At 41.6% G+C, this 20,749-nt stretch overlaps 1 protein-coding gene across 1 annotated transcript in view; it reads left to right on the top strand.

Moving 5' to 3' along the window:
* LOC128692681 (frizzled-4-like) overlaps positions 1-20,749 on the top strand; it is a 513,435-nt gene that overhangs the window by 237,257 nt on the left and 255,429 nt on the right. The gene's annotated exons all lie outside the window — the stretch shown is intronic.

The following is a 20,749-nucleotide window of genomic DNA, read 5'->3' as shown; positions in this document are numbered from 1 at the left end:
CTCTCTCTCTCTCTCTCTCTCTCTCTCTCTCTCTCTCTCTCTCTCTCTCTCTCTCTCTCTCTCTCTCTACTTCTCATCTACCTCCGCGTCCGTCTTTAGGTATGTTCATGGTACTACCTGCAGTGTTAACTGACTGACTGATGTAGTGGCCAGGTTTAGGTTAACTTACAAGTAATCTTGGCAGTTTGGCAGACACACAGATGATCACACTAAATGCAAAGTATGTGACGAAGGCAAAGTATGTGGCCAGCTGTATGGCCACTATCTTGAACACTGTGTGCTTAAAGGTCCACTTATTAAAGAATAAATAGACAGTATAACAACCTAGGTTGGTAGACAGCAACCACCCAGGGAAGTACTACCGTCCTGCCAGATGACTGTGAAACAAAAACCTGTAACTGTTTTGCATGATGGTAGGATTGCTGGTTTCTTTTTCTGTCTCATAAACACGCTAAGATAACAGGGATATCTTGCTACTCCTACTTACACTTTGGTCACACTTCACAGACACGCACATGCATATATATATATACATACATCTAGGTTTTTCTCCTTTTTCTAAATAGCTCTTGTTCTTTTTTATTTCTTCTATTGTCCATGGGGAAGTGGAAAAGAATCTTTCCTCCGTAAGCCATGCGTGTCGTATGAGGCGACTAAAATGCCGGGAGCAATGGGCTAGTAACCCCTTCTCCTGTATACAATTACTAAAAAAGAGAAGAAGAAAAACTTTATAAAACTGGGTTGCTTAAATGTGCGTGGATGTAGTGCGGATGACAAGAAACAGATGATTGCTGATGTTATGAATGAAAAGAAGTTGGATGTCCTGGCCCTAAGCGAAACAAAGCTGAAGGGGGTAGGAGAGTTTCAGTGGGGGGAAATAAATGGGATTAAATCTGGAGTATCTGAGAGAGTTAGAGCAAAGGAAGGGGTAGCAGTAATGTTAAATGATCAGTTATGGAAGGAGAAAAGAGAATATGAATGTGTAAATTCAAGAATTATGTGGATTAAAGTAAAGGTTGGATGCGAGAAGTGGGTCATAATAAGCGTGTATGCACCTGGAGAAGAGAGGAATGCAGAGGAGAGAGAGAGATTTTGGGAGATGTTAAGTGAATGTATAGGAGCCTTTGAACCAAGTGAGAGAGTAATTGTGGTAGGGGACTTGAATGCTAAAGTAGGAGAAACTTTTAGAGAGGGTGTGGTAGGTAAGTTTGGGGTGCCAGGTGTAAATGATAATGGGAGCCCTTTGATTGAACTTTGTATAGAAAGGGGTTTAGTTATAGGTAATACATATTTTAAGAAAAAGAGGATAAATAAGTATACACGATATGATGTAGGGCGAAATGACAGTAGTTTGTTGGATTATGTATTGGTAGATAAAAGACTGTTGAGTAGACTTCAGGATGTACATGTTTATAGAGGGGCCACAGATATATCAGATCACTTTCTAGTTGTAGCTACACTGAGAGTAAAAGGTAGATGGGATACAAGGAGAATAGAAGCATCAGGGAAGAGAGAGGTGAAGGTTTATAAACTAAAAGAGGAGGCAGTTAGGGTAAGATATAAACAGCTATTGGAGGATAGATGGGCTAATGAGAGCATAGGCAATGGGGTCGAAGAGGTATGGGGTAGGTTTAAAAATGTAGTGTTAGAGTGTTCAGCAGAAGTTTGTGGTTACAGGAAAGTGGGTGCAGGAGGGAAGAGGAGCGATTGGTGGAATGATGATGTAAAGAGAGTAGTAAGGGAGAAAAAGTTAGCATATGAGAAGTTTTTACAAAGTAGAAGTGATGCAAGGAGGGAAGAGTATATGGAGAAAAAGAGAGAAGTTAAGAGAGTGGTGAAGCAATGTAAAAAGAGAGCAAATGAGAGAGTGGGTGAGATGTTATCAACAAATTTTGTTGAAAATAAGAAAAAGTTTTGGAGTGAGATTAACAAGTTAAGAAAGCCTAGAGAACAAATGGATTTGTCAGTTAAAAATAGGAGAGGAGAGTTATTAAATGGAGAGTTAGAGGTATTGGGAAGATGGAAGGAATATTTTGAGGAATTGTTAAATGTTGATGAAGATAGGGAAGCTGTGATTTCGTGTATAGGGCAAGGAGGAATAACATCTTGTAGGAGTGAGGAAGAGCCAGTTGTGAGTGTGGGGGAAGTTCGTGAGGCAGTAGGTAAAATGAAAGGGGGTAAGGCAGCCGGGATTGATGGGATAAAGATAGAAATGTTAAAAGCAGGTGGGGATATAGTTTTGGAGTGGTTGGTGCAATTATTTAATAAATGTATGGAAGAAGGTAAGGTACCTAGGGATTGGCAGAGAGCATGCATAGTTCCTTTGTATAAAGGCAAAGGGGATAAAAGAGAGTGCAAAAATTATAGGGGGATAAGTCTGTTGAGTGTACCTGGTAAAGTGTATGGTAGAGTTAAAATTGAAAGAATTAAGAGTAAGACGGAGAATAGGATAGCAGATGAACAAGGAGGCTTTAGGAAAGGTAGGGGGTGTGTGGACCAGGTGTTTACAGTGAAACATATAAGTGAACAGTATTTAGATAAGGCTAAAGAGGTCTTTGTGGCATTTATGGATTTGGAAAAGGCGTATGACAGGGTGGATAGGGGGGCAATGTGGCAGATGTTGCAAGTGTATGGTGTAGGAGGTAGGTTACTGAAAGCAGTGAAGAGTTTTTACGAGGATAGTGAGGCTCAAGTTAGAGTATGTAGGAAAGAGGGAAATTTTTTCCCAGTAAAAGTAGGCCTTAGACAAGGATGTGTGATGTCACCGTGGTTGTTTAATATATTTATAGATGGGGTTGTAAGAGAAGTAAATGCGAGGGTCTTGGCAAGAGGCGTGGAGTTAAAAGATAAAGAATCACACACAAAGTGGGAGTTGTCACAGCTGCTCTTTGCTGATGACACTGTGCTCTTGGGAGATTCTGAAGAGAAGTTGCAGAGATTGGTGGATGAATTTGGTAGGGTGTGCAAAAGAAGAAAATTAAAGGTGAATACAGGAAAGAGTAAGGTTATGAGGATAACAAAAAGATTAGGTGATGAAAGATTGAATATCAGATTGGAGGGAGAGAGTATGGAGGAGGTGAACGTATTCAGATATTTGGGAGTGGACGTGTCAGCAGATGGGTCTATGAAAGACGAGGTGAATCATAGAATTGATGAGGGAAAAAGAGTGAGTGGTGCACTTAGGAGTCTGTGGAGACAAAGAACTTTGTCCTTGGAGGCAAAGAGGGGAATGTATGAGAGTATAGTTTTACCAACGCTCTTATATGGGTGTGAAGCGTGGGTGATGAATGTTGCAGCGAGGAGAAGGCTGGAGGCAGTGGAGATGTCATGTCTGAGGGCAATGTGTGGTGTGAATATAATGCAGAGAATTCGTAGTTTGGAAGTTAGGAGGAGGTGCGGGATTACCAAAACTGTTGTCCAGAGGGCTGAGGAAGGGTTGTTGAGGTGGTTCGGACATGTAGAGAGAATGGAGCGAAACAGAATGACTTCAAGAGTGTATCAGTCTGTAGTGGAAGGAAGGCGGGGTAGGGGTCGGCCTAGGAAGGGTTGGAGGGAGGGGGTAAAGGAGGTTTTGTGTGCGAGGGGCTTGGACTTCCAGCAGGCATGCGTGAGCGTGTTTGATAGGAGTGAATGGAGACAAATGGTTTTTAATACTTGACGTGCTGTTGGAGTGTGAGCAAAGTAACATTTATGAAGGGATTCAGGGAAACCGGCAGGCCGGACTTGAGTCCTGGAGATGGGAAGTACAGTGCCTGCACTCTGAAGGAGGGGTGTTAATGTTGCAGTTTAAAAACTGTAGTGTAAAGCACCCTTCTGGCAAGACAGTGATGGAGTGAATGATGGTGAAAGTTTTTCTTTTTCGGGCCACCCTGCCTTGGTGGGAATCGGCCGGTGTGATAATAAAAAAATAAAAATAACAACCTATTTGATATGTCTATATATCTAGTTAGTAAATATAAGATATCAGACTTCTTAAGCAAATTTCCTAAGTTGGCTTGCAACAGTTAAGTTAATTAAAGATATAAATCCAGATATAAGCCTACTGACCCTTACCGGGCCTAGTTCCTAGGCCATGTGTGTACATCAATGTATTCTTGACTACCCTGCACAGGTGAGGTGCACAATGTTCTCTACCTCTGCCTCTTCTACCTCCGCCTCTTCAACCTCCGCCTCCTCTACCTCTGTCTCCTCTACATCCTCCTCCTCTACTTCCGCCTCCTCTACCTCCGTATTGCGCCCCCTGAATGGGGCACAAATCAATTCAATTCAAGTTTATTCTCTATAAGGGTTACAATGTGGGGTTTACAGGTTTTGGGTATTTTGTGGCTTACATGTTATAAAATACTAATTACAGAGGGGGCCACTAGGACACCTAGCATGGCTAGGCATTTCCAGCAGACTTAGATTAATTCTTAACATTAAATCCTTACAGATTATGGTATTAAGGCTAAGTGACTACATCATAATTTGTGAGTTTAGCAATGTGAATGCTTTTGTTTTGGCACAATACAAAGTGTCTATATTGGAGTATCATAGGCAAACTAATGACTAGTTAGGATTTATTATTTTAAGATTAAGATTAGTATTTCTGGGTTTATAGTCAGTGGGTGAGTGAGTGTAATTGTGAACCACCAGGTGGTTATTATGTAGTTAGTTGTCGGGGTGAATCAGGGAGATAAGATGTTTTCTAACTGTGGTTTTGAAAGTGATGAATGTGTCGAACACGGGGAATGTCATAGAGATGTTTGTGTCTGGTGTTATGCCTGTGGATCCTGTCACAACTATCAAGAAAGCATTTTAGGTCAAGGTTAATATTGGAATTTAAGGTCCTGTAGATACAGATTGCACAGTAGTAAGTGTGGATGTTCTGAACAGGGAGTAAGTTTAGATCTATGAAGAGTGGGGGGGGGGGGTAGGTGTTGCCAGGGATGGGATTTAGTGATCATTCTTACTTCAGCTTTTTGTTGGGTTATTATTGGATTTAGGTGTGTTGCTGCAGTTTAACCCCAAGCACAAATAGCATAGGTGAGGTATGGATATATAAGTGGATGGTATATATAATGGTACATATAATGGTGTATATAATGAATATTTCATGTATATTATCTTTCATATAACTGTCGTAGTCGGGGATTTGGTGATGCTGAACTTAGATTCAGTATTAGGGAAGTTTTATGACTTTCATGTAGGATCTGCTGATGGTCCCCAGTTAGGGTCATTATTCTGTCTCCTTGTTCCTGACACTGTGCTATTGGTTCTTACATTATTGTTGTTCGGCGAATCGTTTGTCTTATTGTTCAAGCAAGCTGTTTTGATTGCCTTGTTGGTCAAGAAGATAGATTATTTAACAACGTTTAGTCATTGTTTAAGTCGAGTCTTATTGAGACATAAGGAACGACTTTGAGCACATACACACATCCTCACACACACTTATATATACAATTATTTTAATAATTGATGACAAAGTACCAGACGGTATTAAAGAGTTGTACTGACATGAAAAATGTGCCTAGAGCACTATACTACCACAAGATAAGTGTAGCAACTTATATCTTAATTTATATCAAATTCATTTACTTTGATTTCGTCCACCTAGACAACTATATTAATAAACTTCTCAATTTTTATTTTAGTCAGTATACTCTCAGTTACAATCCTGAAGTGCTATTGAAACTTATTGTAAGTTTAGAGAATAACTGAACCAAAATATTGATTACTTGCTGCAACAACCCATAAACAGGTTGAATGCTAGAGGGACACAACTGGTATTCTCTGCAGATGTTTATAATTTATAGATATCTCGCATTCTGTGACACCGTCTCCTCTACCTCCGTCTCCTCTACCTCCGTCTCCTCTACTTCCGCCTCCTCTACCTCCGTCTCCTCTGCCTCCGTCTCCTCTACCTCCGTCTCCTCTACCTCCGTTTCCTCTACCTCCGTCTCCTCTACCTCCGTCTCCTCTACCTCCGTCTCCTCTACCTCCGTCTCCTCTGCCTCCGTCTCCTCTACCTCCGTCTCCTCTACCTCCGTCTCCTCTACCTCCGTCTCCTCTACCTCCGTCTTCTCTACCTCCGTCTCCTCTACCTCCGTCTCCTCTACCTCCGTCTCCTCTACCTCCGTCTCCTGTGCCTCCGTCTCCTCTACCTCCATCTCCTCTACCTCCGTCTCCTCTGCCTCCGTCTCCTCTACCTCCGTCTCCTCTACCTCCGTCTCCTCTGCCTCCGTCTCCTCTACCTCCGTCTCCTCTACCTCCGTCTCCTCTACCTCCGTCTCCTCTTCCTCCGTCTCCTCTACATCCATCTCCTCTACCTCCGTCTCCTCTGCCTTCATCTCCTCTACCTCCGTCTCCTCTACCTCCGCCTCCTCTACCTCCGTCTCCTTTACCTCCGCCTCCTCTACCTCCGTCTCCTCTACCTCCATCTCCTCTACCTCCGTCTCCTCTACCTCCATCTCCTCTACCTCCGTCTCCTCTACCTCCATCTCCTCTACCTCCGTCTCCTCTACCTCCATCTCCTCTACCTCCATCTCCTCTACCTCCGCCTCCTCTACCTCCGTTTTTTCTACCTCCGTCTCCTCTACCTCCGCCTCCTCTACCTCCGTCTCCTCTACCTCCGTCTCCTCTACCTCCGTCTCCTCTACCTCCGTCTCCTCTACCTTCATCTCCTCCACCTCCGCCTCCTCTACCTCCATCTCCTCTACCTCCGTCTCCTCTACCTTCATCTCCTCCACCTCCGTCTCCTCTACCTCCGCCTCCTCTACCTCCTTTTTTTCTACCTCCGCCTCCTCTACCTCCATCTCCTCTACCTCCGTCTCCTCTACCTTCATCTCCTCCACCTCCGTCTCCTCTACCTCCGTCTCCTCTACATCCGTCTCCTCTACCTCCGTCTCCTCTACCTCCATCTCCTCTACCTCCGTCTCCTCTACCTCCATCTCCTCTACCTCCGTCTCCTCTACATCCGTCTCCTCTACCTCCGTCTCCTCTACCTCCGTCTCCTCTACCTCCGTCTCCTCTACCTCCGTCTCCTCTACCTCCGTCTCCTCTACCTCCGTCTCCTCTACCTCCGTCTCCTCTACCTCCATCTCCTCTACCTCCGTCTCCTCTACCTCCATCTCCTCTACCTCCGTCTCCTCTACCTCCATCTCCTCTACCTCCGCCTCCTCTACCTCCGTCTCCTCTACCTCCGCCTCCTCTACCTCCGTCTCCTCTACCTCCATCTCCTATACCTCCGTCTCCTCTACCTCCGTCTCCTCTACCTCCGTCTCCTCTACCTCCGTCTCCTCTACCTTCATCTCCTCTACCTCCGCCTCCTCTACCTCCATCTCCTCTACCTCCGTCTCCTCTACCTTCATCTCCTCCACCTCCGTCTCCTCTACCTCCGCCTCCTCTACCTCCGTCTTTTCTACCTCCGCCTCCTCTACCTCCGTCTCCTCTACATCCGTCTCCTCTACCTCCGTCTCCTCTACCTCCGTCTCCTCTACCTCCGTCTCCTCTACCTCCGTCTTTTCTACCTCCGTCTCCTCTACCTCCGTCTCCTCTACATCCGTCTCCTCTACCTCCGTCTCCTCTACCTCCGTCTCCTCTACCTCCATCTCCTCTACCTCCGTCTTTTCTACCTCCGCCTCCTCTACCTCCGTCTCCTCTACCTCCGTCTCCTCTACCTCCGTCTCCTCTACCTCCGTCTCCTCTACCTCCGTCTCCTCTACCTCCGTCTCCTCTACATCCGTCTCCTCTACCTCCGTCTCCTCTACCTCCGTCTCCTCTACCTCCGTCTCCTCTACATCCGTCTCCTCTACCTCCGTCTCCTCTACCTCCGTCTCCTCTACATCCGTCTCCTCTACCTCCGTCTCCTCTACCTCCGGGCGTTGACTCTCGATACCCTCTCCAGGTAAACTCCAGGTTCATTAATAGGAAATAACAAGTACATTTTAAAGAGGAAGTACACTACCAATGTACACTACCAATGTACACTACCAATGTACACTAGCAAAGCCCACTAGCAATGTACAGTAGCAGTGTACACTACCAATGTACACTACCAATGTACTACCAATGTACACTACCAATGTACACTACCAGTGTACACTACCAATTTAGACTATTAATGTACACTACTAATGTACACTAGCATTGAACACTACCAATGTACGCTACCAATGTACACTACTAATGTACCCTAGCAATGTACACTACCAATGCACACTACCAATGTACACTAGCAATGTACACTAGCAATGTACACTACCAATGTACACTAGCAATGTACACTACCAATGTACACTAGCAATGTACACTACCAATGTACACTAGCAATGTACACTACCAATGTACACTAGCAATGTACACTACCAATGTACACTAGCAATGTACACTACCAATGTACACTACCAATGTACACTACCAATGTACACTAGCAATGTGCACTACCAATGTACACTACCAATGTACACTACTAATGTACACTAGCAATGTACACTACCAATGTACACTACCAATGTACACTATCACTGTACACTACCAATGTACACTATCACTGTACACTACCAATGTACACTAGCAATGTGCACCATCAACGTACATTGCCAATGTACACTACCAATGCACACTAGCAATGTACACTAGCAATGAACACTAGCAATGTATACTAGCAATGTACACTACCAATGTACACTACCAATATACACTAAATGTACACTTCCAATGTACACTACCAATGTACACTACCAATGTACACTACCAATGTACACTACAAATGTACACTACCAGTGTACACTACCAATTTACACTATTAATGTACACTAGCAATGTATACTAGCAATGTACACTACTAATGTACACTACCAATGTACACTACTAATGTACCCTAGCAATGTACACTAGCAATGTACACTACCAATGTACACTACCAATGTACACTACCAATGTACACTACAAATGTACACTACCAGTGTACACTACCAATTTACACTATTAATGTACACTATCATGTGGGAGTTCGATACGTGGATTAGGGTAGAAATACTCACGTAGGCTGTTATACGTATAATTGCTGTTATGTGGAGAATGCCCGCCAGACGTACCTATCTCCTTGCTTCCACTCGTAACACTGACTAGCCGTCTGGCCAGTACCCCGTAGTGGGTGTTTTGAAATAGTGTCAGCTCAGCACAATATGAAGACGTGACTCAAGACGGTTGGTCGTGAGTCAACGGACACTGGTTACTGGTAACTGGTTACTACGTTACTACTACTGAGATTACTGGTAACTGGTTACTACGTTACTACTACTGAGAGCTCGGCGACGCTAACGTATGTCGTCCCGACATACAACTAATACAAACTAGAGATGGCAGGTATACGGCTTGGGCTGATTCTATACAATGTCAAAGTACACAACATGAACATTATAGATACATAAGTAGAACATTGGAATGAAAGCTTACGTAACTGAAACTGTAATGTAATACAAGGTATACTATAGTACAACTTAAAACTCAACAAATGAACAACGAACTCAACATTGAGATTACAAGTGATAAAAACAAAAATTTTGATCGATCGATCTGTATTCATGTGATCTACGGATTCTGAGGAAGGAATATATACAAAGAAAGAGTGTTTAACAGAAAGGCAGATTCGGTGCACGCAAATCTAGACTGTTAACTCTCAGAATGCGGAGAGAACATGAACACAAAAAAAAAAATTCTTGAATACTGATAAGTTGATACTCTAACTATTCATCTATACAGGTTATTTACATTTAACCCCAACTCTGCTAGGGTGTGATTGACATATGCAGAATGGGTGTCCTCTCTGGGAGGATCAAATTCTGTAGCATTGGCTAACTCATGCTGTATTTGAGGCAAATCTGAATTGGAAGTTACAAATGATACTTGAGGATTTCTCAATACCTGTCGTGTACGTAGGGAATAACGACATTCAGGTTGATCATCTGACTGAGTATCAGAGGAAGAGAGTACAGGATCAGGAGGATTGTCAGAGTCTGTCACATTAGTCTGGGTTGGAACATCATTATCATCACATACTAACTTCATATGATCCAAATGCGATTCTTTATACTGACCAGTACTAATCTCTCTAACCTTATACTTATTACCAGTGATATGTTCAACTACTCGATAAGGACCAACAAACCTTTGATCAAGCTTTGGCATAGCAGACGTTTTGTTAAAATTAGTCAGCATAACTCTCGAACCTACTTTGATTTTGGATGGCTTTACTCGAGTATTTGCGACTCTTGTAAATTCAGCTGTTGATTTATGAAGTGTTTCACGGATTCTTCTAAAAACACTTTGAGCTAAGCTGGTACGAGTTGCTACGAAATCATCAGGGTTGTAATTTGGTTTCGGATTAGAATATAACAACTCATAAGGCAAACGTTTATCTACACCGTACAATGCATAATGTGGAGTGTCACCTATAGAAACATTGTAAGCAGAATTTATAGCACACTGCACATCAGGTATAACTTCATCCCAAGTTTCACTGTTGGGATTGATAGTGGCTCTCAAGACATCAAGTACTTTCTTATTGGTTCGTTCCGCTAACCCATTGCTGGCAGGATGATGAGGAACAATGGTGGATTTAGTGATCTTGTACAAGGTACACAAATTTTCAAGAATTTCATTACAGAATTCACCTCCGTTATCTGTTACTAGGGACTTAGGGGTGGTATGCCTGCAGATAATGCGTTCTTTAAACGCTTTAGCTACTGTCTCGGCAGTCTTATCTGCAATAGGAACTAACTCGCAATATCTGGTGAAATGGTCTACCATAACACACAGATGTTTGTTACCTTGGAGAGAACATCGGAAATTAGTTAACAAATCTAGCGCAACTCTTTCCCAAGGTTCGCTAGTAGTTGGATACACTTGGATTGGATTAGGACCATTAGCATTGCCTTTATGTTGCATGCAGACACTACATTTCCTAACATACTCAGAAATATCAGTTGCCATACGAGGCCAAAAGTATTTCAATCTGGCTTGTTTTACTGAACGATCCATACCAGGGTGTGCAACACCTGGTACATCGTGAACTAGCTGTAAGGCTACATTCACTAGTGACTGTGGAATTACTAACTGGTATACTCTTCTGCTAGGAGTACCCAACTCGGCTGTTCGATACAGTAATTCGTGGTTCATGAGAAAGTCACTGATGGTGCTGGTGGCTTCACAGTCAGAATGATCTTCCTGGAGCAGGAATCGAATCACACCAGACCACATGGGATCGGTTCTTTCTTACTGGAAGGAATGAACAAACTCGGAGGAGTGGATGACTCCCCCCGGTTGAAAAAAAAAAAATTAACGCTATAACACGCAATATGAGCAAGGGAGAACGAATCTACTATCTCAAACTACAAGCACAGGAGAAAAGAAATGAACACGGTGAACAATGCTGATATTCTGAGTCGCACACAGTGACATGAGGTATCAGCTATAAACTTCACTTGCAACATTAACAACATGGAAGTTACTCGAGAAATAACTTCTTACAATGCACTGATTACTGTCAACTAGGATGGGATCACAATCTGAAACACAAGGGACAACAACAACACTCAAGTGAGCACACTAGCCACAGAAACGTCTTTCTGCAATGGCTGGTGGCATCAGCAAGAGATGGCATAACTCGTTGCAAGTAAAGTTCTTCTCAAAGCGTCCCCTGGGAAGGAACGAATACTTGAACAAGTCGCCATCGCAAGGATAGTAAGCACTATCCTGCGTGCACGATATTGTGGCTGGAGTCCAGACAGGAGTGACAGCATTACTAGTGCCTGACCGCTCGGCTACGTTAATAAGTAATTCACGGATCTATAGGAACTTAATCTGAACTTCACATTTCGCAGCACTTTAACAAATCTCAGATACAAGCTGTGAGAACAAACACATTGCTCAAGGGCTAGGTATTGTCTTTCAGTCAGTAAGGGAATGTTGGTACTGTAGACTGATTCATATTGACTTTGACAGGCATGATACACTAAGTGAACATTCAAAAGTGACTGGGACATGACCGCAAACCATGCTTCAAGACTATGTACATGGCCATTGAATAAAGGTAACGCATCAAGGGAATCACGAGTATAACTATAATATCTCGGTGTCTGAGTCGGTCTGTCAGTCGGTAAGGAACTGTGAGGACTGATGACAGGACCAGCAGTAGTAGCCTGAGAGGTCTGAGTGTCGACATTCACTAAAGTATCACTTGACGGTATGTGAGACATAATGGCAAAGTAGCACGAGAACAAATAAGGCAAAAATAATGAACAATAAAAATGATATAAAATTCTAGAATTGAAATGAAAAGATATACAACTAATTCTGCAGAATAATGTTTAAATACACTGCAAGAGGAATGAAAACTCAATTTAAAGGACTATTGACCAAGGGAAAAAAATTTATATTGAAATATACAAGTAAAAATATTACTGGAGACTGAATTAAATTCAAAATGAGCTGTCTTTACTCTTGCTAATAAAGAAATTAATTAATTAAATTTTTAAATCAATGTGAAAGTGTAAAATAAAATTATTAAATTGTTAACTGGGAAATTTTAAATATTTTCTAAGAATGCATAGACAAAATTAAAATATAATGCACAAAATATCAATAAAAGAAAATAATTCACTGCAGAACAGTACAACAAAATAATTCACTTCAGAACAGTACAACAAAATAAAGTATAGAAATAATCACTGCAGTAATACAGTGTCACTGGGAAAACTCAGGTAAAATAATGAATTAAAATTATGAAGATCAAAAAAATAAACTGATTGAACACTTTAACTCTTAATTGTAAATTAGACAAAACAATTTACTCAAACAGAGTAAGAAAAACACTTTACGTTAAAAGTAATTGAAATTACATCAAGAGTGAATTTGTTCAAGAATATAAAAATATGAAAAAAAAAATTAAAACACAGGTACAAAACAGGGAATATAACACTTACAGTGACGGAGCACACTTCTTAAATTAATATTCTTACAACAAAATCCTGCTGTGACTGATACAACAAAAATCTTGCTGTGACTGATACGACAAAAATTTGCTGGCAAAATTAATGGTACACAGTCTGCGAAAAAAATTAGAGAAATGAGACACTGTTGGCATACGAAAAAAATGACACACATAGAAATAAATGGAAAATGTGGTATACTGGGGTGAATATCACTGCATGAAATACAATGATATACTGAGAATACAACGCTGAAAGAATACAATAAAAAAAAATGAATCACTTCACACAGGTGACTGACTGGTACACTACACAATAATACTTACGACAGACGAATAGCATAAAGAAAAACACAGCAGAATAATATAAGATAAGTGAAAACACTGAAAAAATATTCTAAAAATACTGAGTCAAAGAAAATACTGCGTTTACACTGAAAAACACAAGGTTTAGAGTACACAAACAATTTACTATAAATATCTCACACACGCAAATGTCTTTAAATGCAAGAAAAATGTCTCAAGAAATTATCACTGAAGTCGAGAGTAGAAGACGGACGGTGAGTACTGTTGGGGGGGCGGGTGTCTGGTGTCCCGCGCGGTGATGGCTGACGTCACCTACATTCACTGTAGTCGTGAAGAAATGTGCGTTCTAGACGAACTCACATAACTGGCTTTATCTCGTTGGCACCAGCTACAATCTCTTGACCAATTATGTGAGCCAAAACAGTACTAGGACCCGGTACAAGGGTGCAAACAACCACAGGTAGATGAGTGGATGGCTGGTGGTGGTGGTGGGTGGATGCTTCTGCCGCGCACCCCGGGTGGTGGGAGAGTGTGGTGGGGGGGGGGACGGTGAGGCTGCCGCGTACCCCTCTCACCCACGAAGATGTCTTAACCCACTTTATGCCACAGGAATGGTAAAAACCACTCTTAGCATCCAACAGGAAGCACAAAGCGATATAAACAACACTGCAGAGGAACTTGGCTTACTTCTTACTGCGTGGCTTACTTCTCTCTCTCAGCTGGGTTAGAAGCTGGGTTGGCTGACTGGCTTACCCCACGAGAATGGATGACTGGAAGACGTGTAACGATGCACAAAGCACGGAGGAGCAGTTGGATGACAGGAGACAGGCTGGATGATAGGCTGACTGGCGTTCACTTCCACAGTCTGGCTTACTGACTGGCTTAATTGCAAAATCCGGGTCAACCCCTCGGAGATTGAAGCAATTAGCACACGAACTAAGCCAGGAAGCTTGAAACGGCTGCAACAGGCTTGCAGGCAGTAGGTAGTGAGTGAGGGTATAAGCTGCTGGCTGGAGGGTGTGAGGGAAGGGCATTCACCTTTGACCCTGCCGGCTACTCACAACAGTCTTCAAACGCCTTGAATTACCCTTAAAAACGTAAATCCACGCTCCACACCGCTGTACACCATTTATCATGTGGGAGTTCGATGCGTGGATTAGGGTAGAAATACTCACGTAGGCTGTTATACGTATAATTGCTGTTATGTGGAGAATGCCCGCCAGACGTACCTATCTCCTTGCTTCCACTCGTAACACTGACTAGCCGTCTGGCCAGTACCCCGTAGTGGGTGTTTTGAAATAGTGTCAGCTCAGCACAATATGAAGACGTGACTCAAGACGGTTGGTCGTGAGTCAACGGACACTGGTTACTGGTAACTGGTTACTACGTTACTACTACTGAGATTACTGGTAACTGGTTACTACGTTACTACTACTGAGAACACTAGCAATGTACACTACTAATGTACACTATCAATGTACACTAGCAATGCAAACTAGCAATGTACACTGCCAATGTACACTAGCGATGTACACTAGCAATGCAAACTAGCAATGTACACTGCCAATGTACACTATCAATGTACACTAGCAATGCAAACTAGCAATGTACACTGCCAATGTACACTAGCAATGCACACTAGCAATGTACACTGCCAATGCACACTATCAATGTACACTAGCAATTTACACTAGCAATGTGCACCACAAACGTACACTGCCAATGTACACTACCAATGTACACTAGCAATGTACACTACCAATTTACACTATTAATGTACACTAGCAATGTACACTAGCAATGTACACTAGCAATGTACACTACCAATTTACACTATTAATGTACACTAGCAATGTACACTAGCAATGTACACTAGCAATGTACACTACCAATTTACACTATTAATGTACACTAGCAATGCACACTAGCAATGTACACTGCCAATGTACACTAGCAATGTACACTAGCAATGTACACTACCAATGTACACTAGCAATGCACACTAGCAATGCACACTAGCAATGTACACTGCCAATGTACACTAGCAATGTACATTACCAATGTACACTACCAATATACACTACTAATGTACACTATCAATGTACACTAGCAATTTACACTAGCAATGTGCACCACCAACGTACACTGCCAATGTACACTACCAATGTACACTAGCAATGTACACTACCAATTTACACTATTAATGTACACTAGCAATGCACACTAGCAATGTACACTGCCAGTGTACACTACCAATGTACACTACTAATGTACACTAGCAATGTACACTAGCAATGTACACTACCAATGTTATCATGTGGGAGTTCGATACGTGGATTAGGGTAGAAATACTCACGTAGGCTGTTATACGTATAATTACTGTTATGTGGACAGAGCCCTTGCCAGCCGTGCCTATCTCCTTGCTTCCACTCGTAACACTGGCTAGGCGGCTGGCCAGTACCCCGCAGTGGGTGTTTTGAAATAGTGTCAGCTCAGCACAATATGAAGACGTGACTCAAGACGGTTGGTCGTGAGTCAACGGACACTGGTTACTGGTAACTGGTTACTACGTTACTACTACTGAGATTACTGGTAACTGGTTACTACGTTACTACTACTGAGAGCTCGGCGACGCTAACGTATGTCGTCCCGACATACAACTAATACAAACTAGAGATGGCAGGTATACGGCTTGGGCTGATTCTATACAATGTCAAAGTACACAACATGAACATTATAGATACATAAGTAGAACATTGGAATGAAAGCTTACGTAACTGAAACTATAATGTAATACAAGGTATACTATAGTACAACTTAAAACTCAACAAATGAACAACGAACTCAACATTGAGATTACAAGTGATAAAAACAAAAATTTTGATCGATCGATCTGTATTCGTGTGATCTACGGATTCTGAGGAAGGAATATATACAAAGAAAGAGTGTTTAACAGAAAGGCAGATTCGGTGCACGCAAATCTAGACTGTTAACTCTCAGAATGCGGAGAGAACATGAACACAAAAAAAAAATTCTTGAATACTGATAAGTTGATACTGTAATTATTCATCTATACAGGTTATTTACATTTAACCCCAACTCTGCTAGGGTGTGATTGACATATGCAGAATGGGTGTCATCTCTGGGAGGATCAAACTCTGTAGCATTGGCTAACTCATGCTGTATTTGAGGCAAATCTGAATTGGAAGTTACAAATGATACTTGAGGATTTCTCAATACCTGTCGTGTACTTAGGGAATAACGACATTCAGGTTGATCGTCTGACTGAGTATCAGAGGAAGAGAGTACAGGATCAGGAGGATTGTCAGAGTCTATCACATTAGTCTGGGTTGGAACATCATTATCATCACATACTAACTTCATATGATCCAAATGCGATTCTTTATACTGACCAGTACTAATCTCTCTAACCTTATACTTATTACCAGTGATATGTTCAACTACTCGATAAGGACCAACAAACCTTTGATCAAGCTTTGGCATAGCAGACGTTTTGTTAAAATTAGTCAGCATAACTCTCGAACCTACTTTGATTTTGGATGGCTTTACTCGAGTATTTGCGACTCTTGTAAATTCAGCTGTTGATTTATGAAGTGTTTCACGGATTCTTCTAAAAACACTTTGAGCTAAGCTGGTACGAGTTGCTACGAAATCATCAAGGTTGTAATTTGGTTTCGGATTAGAATACAACAACTCATAAGGCAAACGTTTATCTACACCATACAATGCATAATGTGGAGTGTCACCTATAGAAACATTGTAAGCAGAATTTATAGCACACTGCACATCAGGTATAACTTCATCCCAAGTTTCACTGTTGGGATTGATAGTGGCTCTCAAGACATCAAGTACTTTCTTATTGATTCGTTCCGCTAACCCATTGCTGGCAGGATGATGAGGAACAATGGTGGACTTAGAGATCTTGTACAAGGTACACAAATTTTCAAGAATTTCATTACAGAATTCACCTCCATTATCTGTTACTAGGGACTTAGGGGTGGTATGCCTGCAGATAATGCGTTCTTTAAACGCTTTAGCTACTGTCTCGGCAGTCTTATCTGCAATAGGAACTAACTCGCAATATCTGGTGAAATGGTCTACCATAACACACAGATTTTTATTACCTTGGAGGGAACATTGGAAATTAGTTAACAAATCTAGCGCAACTCTTTCCCAAGGTTCGCTAGTAGTTGGATACACTTGGATTGGATTAGGACCATTAGCATTGCCTTTATGTTGCATGCAGACACTACATTTCCTAACATACTCAGAAATATCAGTTGCCATACGAGGCCAAAAGTATTTCAATCTGGCTTGTTTTACTGAACGATCCATACCAGGGTGTGCAACACCTGGTACATCGTGAACTAGCTGTAAGGCTACATTCACTAGTGACTGTGGAATTACTAACTGGTATACTCTTCTGCTAGGAGTACCCAACTCGGCTGTTCGATACAGTAATTCGTGGTTCATGAGAAAGTCACTGATGGTGCTGGTGGCTTCACAGTCAGAATGATCTTCCTGGAGCAGGAATCGAATCACACCAGACCACATGGGATCGGTTCTTTCTTACTGGAAGGAATGAACAAACTCGGAGGAGTGGATGACTCCCCCCGGTTGAAAAAAAAAAAAATTAACGCTATAACACGCAATATGAGCAAGGGAGAACGAATCTACTATCTCAAACTACAAGCACAGGAGAAAAGAAATGAACACGGTGAACAATGCTGATATTCTGAGTCGCACACAGTGACATGAGGTATCAGCTATAAACTTCACTTGCAAACATTAACAACATGGAAGTTACTCGAGAAATAACTTCTTACAATGCACTGATTACTGTCAACTAGGATGGGATCACAATCTGAAACACAAGGGACAACAACAACACTCAAGTGAGCACACTAGCCACAGAAACGTCTTTCTGCAATGGCTGGTGGCATCAGCAAGAGATGGCATAACTCGTTGCAAGTAAAGTTCTTCTCAAAGCGTCCCCTGGGAAGGAACGAATACTTGAACAAGTCGCCATCGCAAGGATAGTAAGCACTATCCTGCGTGCACGATATTGTGGCTGGAGTCCAGACAGGAGTGACAGCATTACTAGTGCCTGACCGCTCGGCTACGTTAATAAGTAATTCACGGATCTATAGGAACTTAATCTGAACTTCACATTTCGCAGCACTTTAACAAATCTCAGATACAAGCTGTGAGAACAAACACATTGCTCAAGGGCTAGGTATTGTCTTTCAGTCAGTAAGGGAATGTTGGTACTGTAGACTGATTCATATTGACTTTGACAGGCATGATACACTAAGTGAACATTCAAAAGTGACTGGGACATGACCGCAAACCATGCTTCAAGACTATGTACATGGCCATTGAATAAAGGTAACGCATCAAGGGAATCACGGGTATAACTATAATATCTCGGTGTCTGAGTCGGTCTGTCAGTCGGTAAGGAACTGTGAGGACTGATGACAGGACCAGCAGTAGTAGCCTGAGAGGTCTGAGTGTCGACATTCACTAAAGTATCACTTGACGGTATGTGAGACATAATGGCAAAGTAGCACGAGAACAAATAAGGCAAAAATAATGAACAATAAAAATGATATAAAATTCTAGAATTGAAATGAAAAGATATACAACTAATTCTGCAGAATAATGTTTAAATACACTGCAAGAGGAATGAAAACTCAATTTAAAGGACTATTGACCAAGGGAAAAAAATTTATATTGAAATATACAAGTAAAAATATTACTGGAGACTGAATTAAATTCAAAATGAGCTGTCTTTACTCTTGCTAATAAAGAAATTAATTAATTAAATTTTTAAATCAATGTGAAAGTGTCAAATAAAATTATTAAATTGTTAACTGGGAAATTTTAAATATTTTCTAAGAATGCATAGACAAAACTAAAATATAATTCACAAGATATCAATAAAAGAAAATAATTCACTGCAGAACAAGTTCAAAAATAATTCACTTCAGAACAAGTGCAACAAAATAAAGTATAGAAATAATCACTGCAGTAATACAGTGTCACTGGGAAAACTCAGGTAAAATAATGAATTAAAATTATGAAGATCAAAAAAATAAACTGATTGAACACTTTAACTCTTAATTGTAAATTAGACAAAACAATTTACTCAAACAGAGTAAGAAAAACACTTTACGTTAAAAGTAATTGAAATTACATCAAGAGTGAATTTGTTCAAGAATATAAAAATATGAAAAAAAATTAAAACACAGGTACAAAACAGGGAATATAACACTTACAATGACGGAGCACACTTCTTAAATTAATATTCTTACAACAAAATCCTGCTGTGACTGATACAACAAAAATCTTGCTGTGACTGATACGACAAAAATTTTGCTGGCAAAAATAATGGTACACAGTCTGCGAAAAAATTAGAGAAATGAGACACTGTTGGCATACGAAAAAAAAAATGACACACATAGAAATAAATGGAAAATTTGGTATACTGGGGTAAATATCACTGCAGAATACAACGCTGAAAGAATACAATAAAAAAAAATGAATCACTTCACACAGGTGACTGACTGGTACACTACACAATAATACTTACGACAGACGAATAGCATAAAGAAAAACACAGCAGAATAATATAAGATAAGTGAAAACACTGAAAAATATTGGAAAAATACTGAGTTAAAGAAATACTGCGTTTACACTGAAAACACAAGGTTTAGAGTACACAAACAATTTACTATAAATGTCTCACACACGCAAATGTCTTTAAATGCAAGAAAAATGTCTCAAGAAATTATCACTGAAGTCGAGAGTAGGAGACGGACGGTGAGTACTGGTGGGGGCGGGTGTATGGTGTCCCTCGCGGTGAGGTGATGACGCCTCCGACATTCACTGTTGTCGTGAAGAATGTGCTTCTAGGCGAACTCACATAACTGGCTTTATCTCGTTGGCACCAGCTACAATCTCTTGACCAATTATGTGAGCCAAAACAGTACTAGGACCCGGTACAAGGGTGCAAACAACCACAGGTATATGGGTGGATGGCTGGTGGTGGTGGGAGAGTGGTGGGTATGACTCTCGCTGGGGTACTGCCGCGCACCCCTGGTGGTGGGAGAGTGGTGGTGGGGGGGGGGACGGTGAGGCTGCCGCGTACCCCACTCACCCACGAAGATGGCTAACAACCCACTCTAAGCCACAGGAATGGTAAAAACCACTCTTAGCATCCAACAGGGAGCACAGCGATATAGACAATACCTCAGAGGAGCTTGGCTTACTTCTTACTGCGTGGCTTACTTCTCTCTCTCAGCTGGGTTAGAAGCTGGGTTGGCTGACTGGCTTACCCCACGAGAATGGATGACTGGAAGACGTGTAACGATGCACAAAGCACGGAGGAGCAGTTGGATGACAGGAGACAGGCTGGATGATAGGCTGACTGGCGTTCACTTCCACAGTCTG

Source organism: Cherax quadricarinatus, chromosome 70, assembly GCF_038502225.1.
Source record: "Cherax quadricarinatus isolate ZL_2023a chromosome 70, ASM3850222v1, whole genome shotgun sequence".
NCBI lineage: Eukaryota > Metazoa > Arthropoda > Malacostraca > Decapoda > Parastacidae > Cherax > Cherax quadricarinatus.
This window is presented reverse-complemented; position numbering and strand designations above follow the sequence as displayed.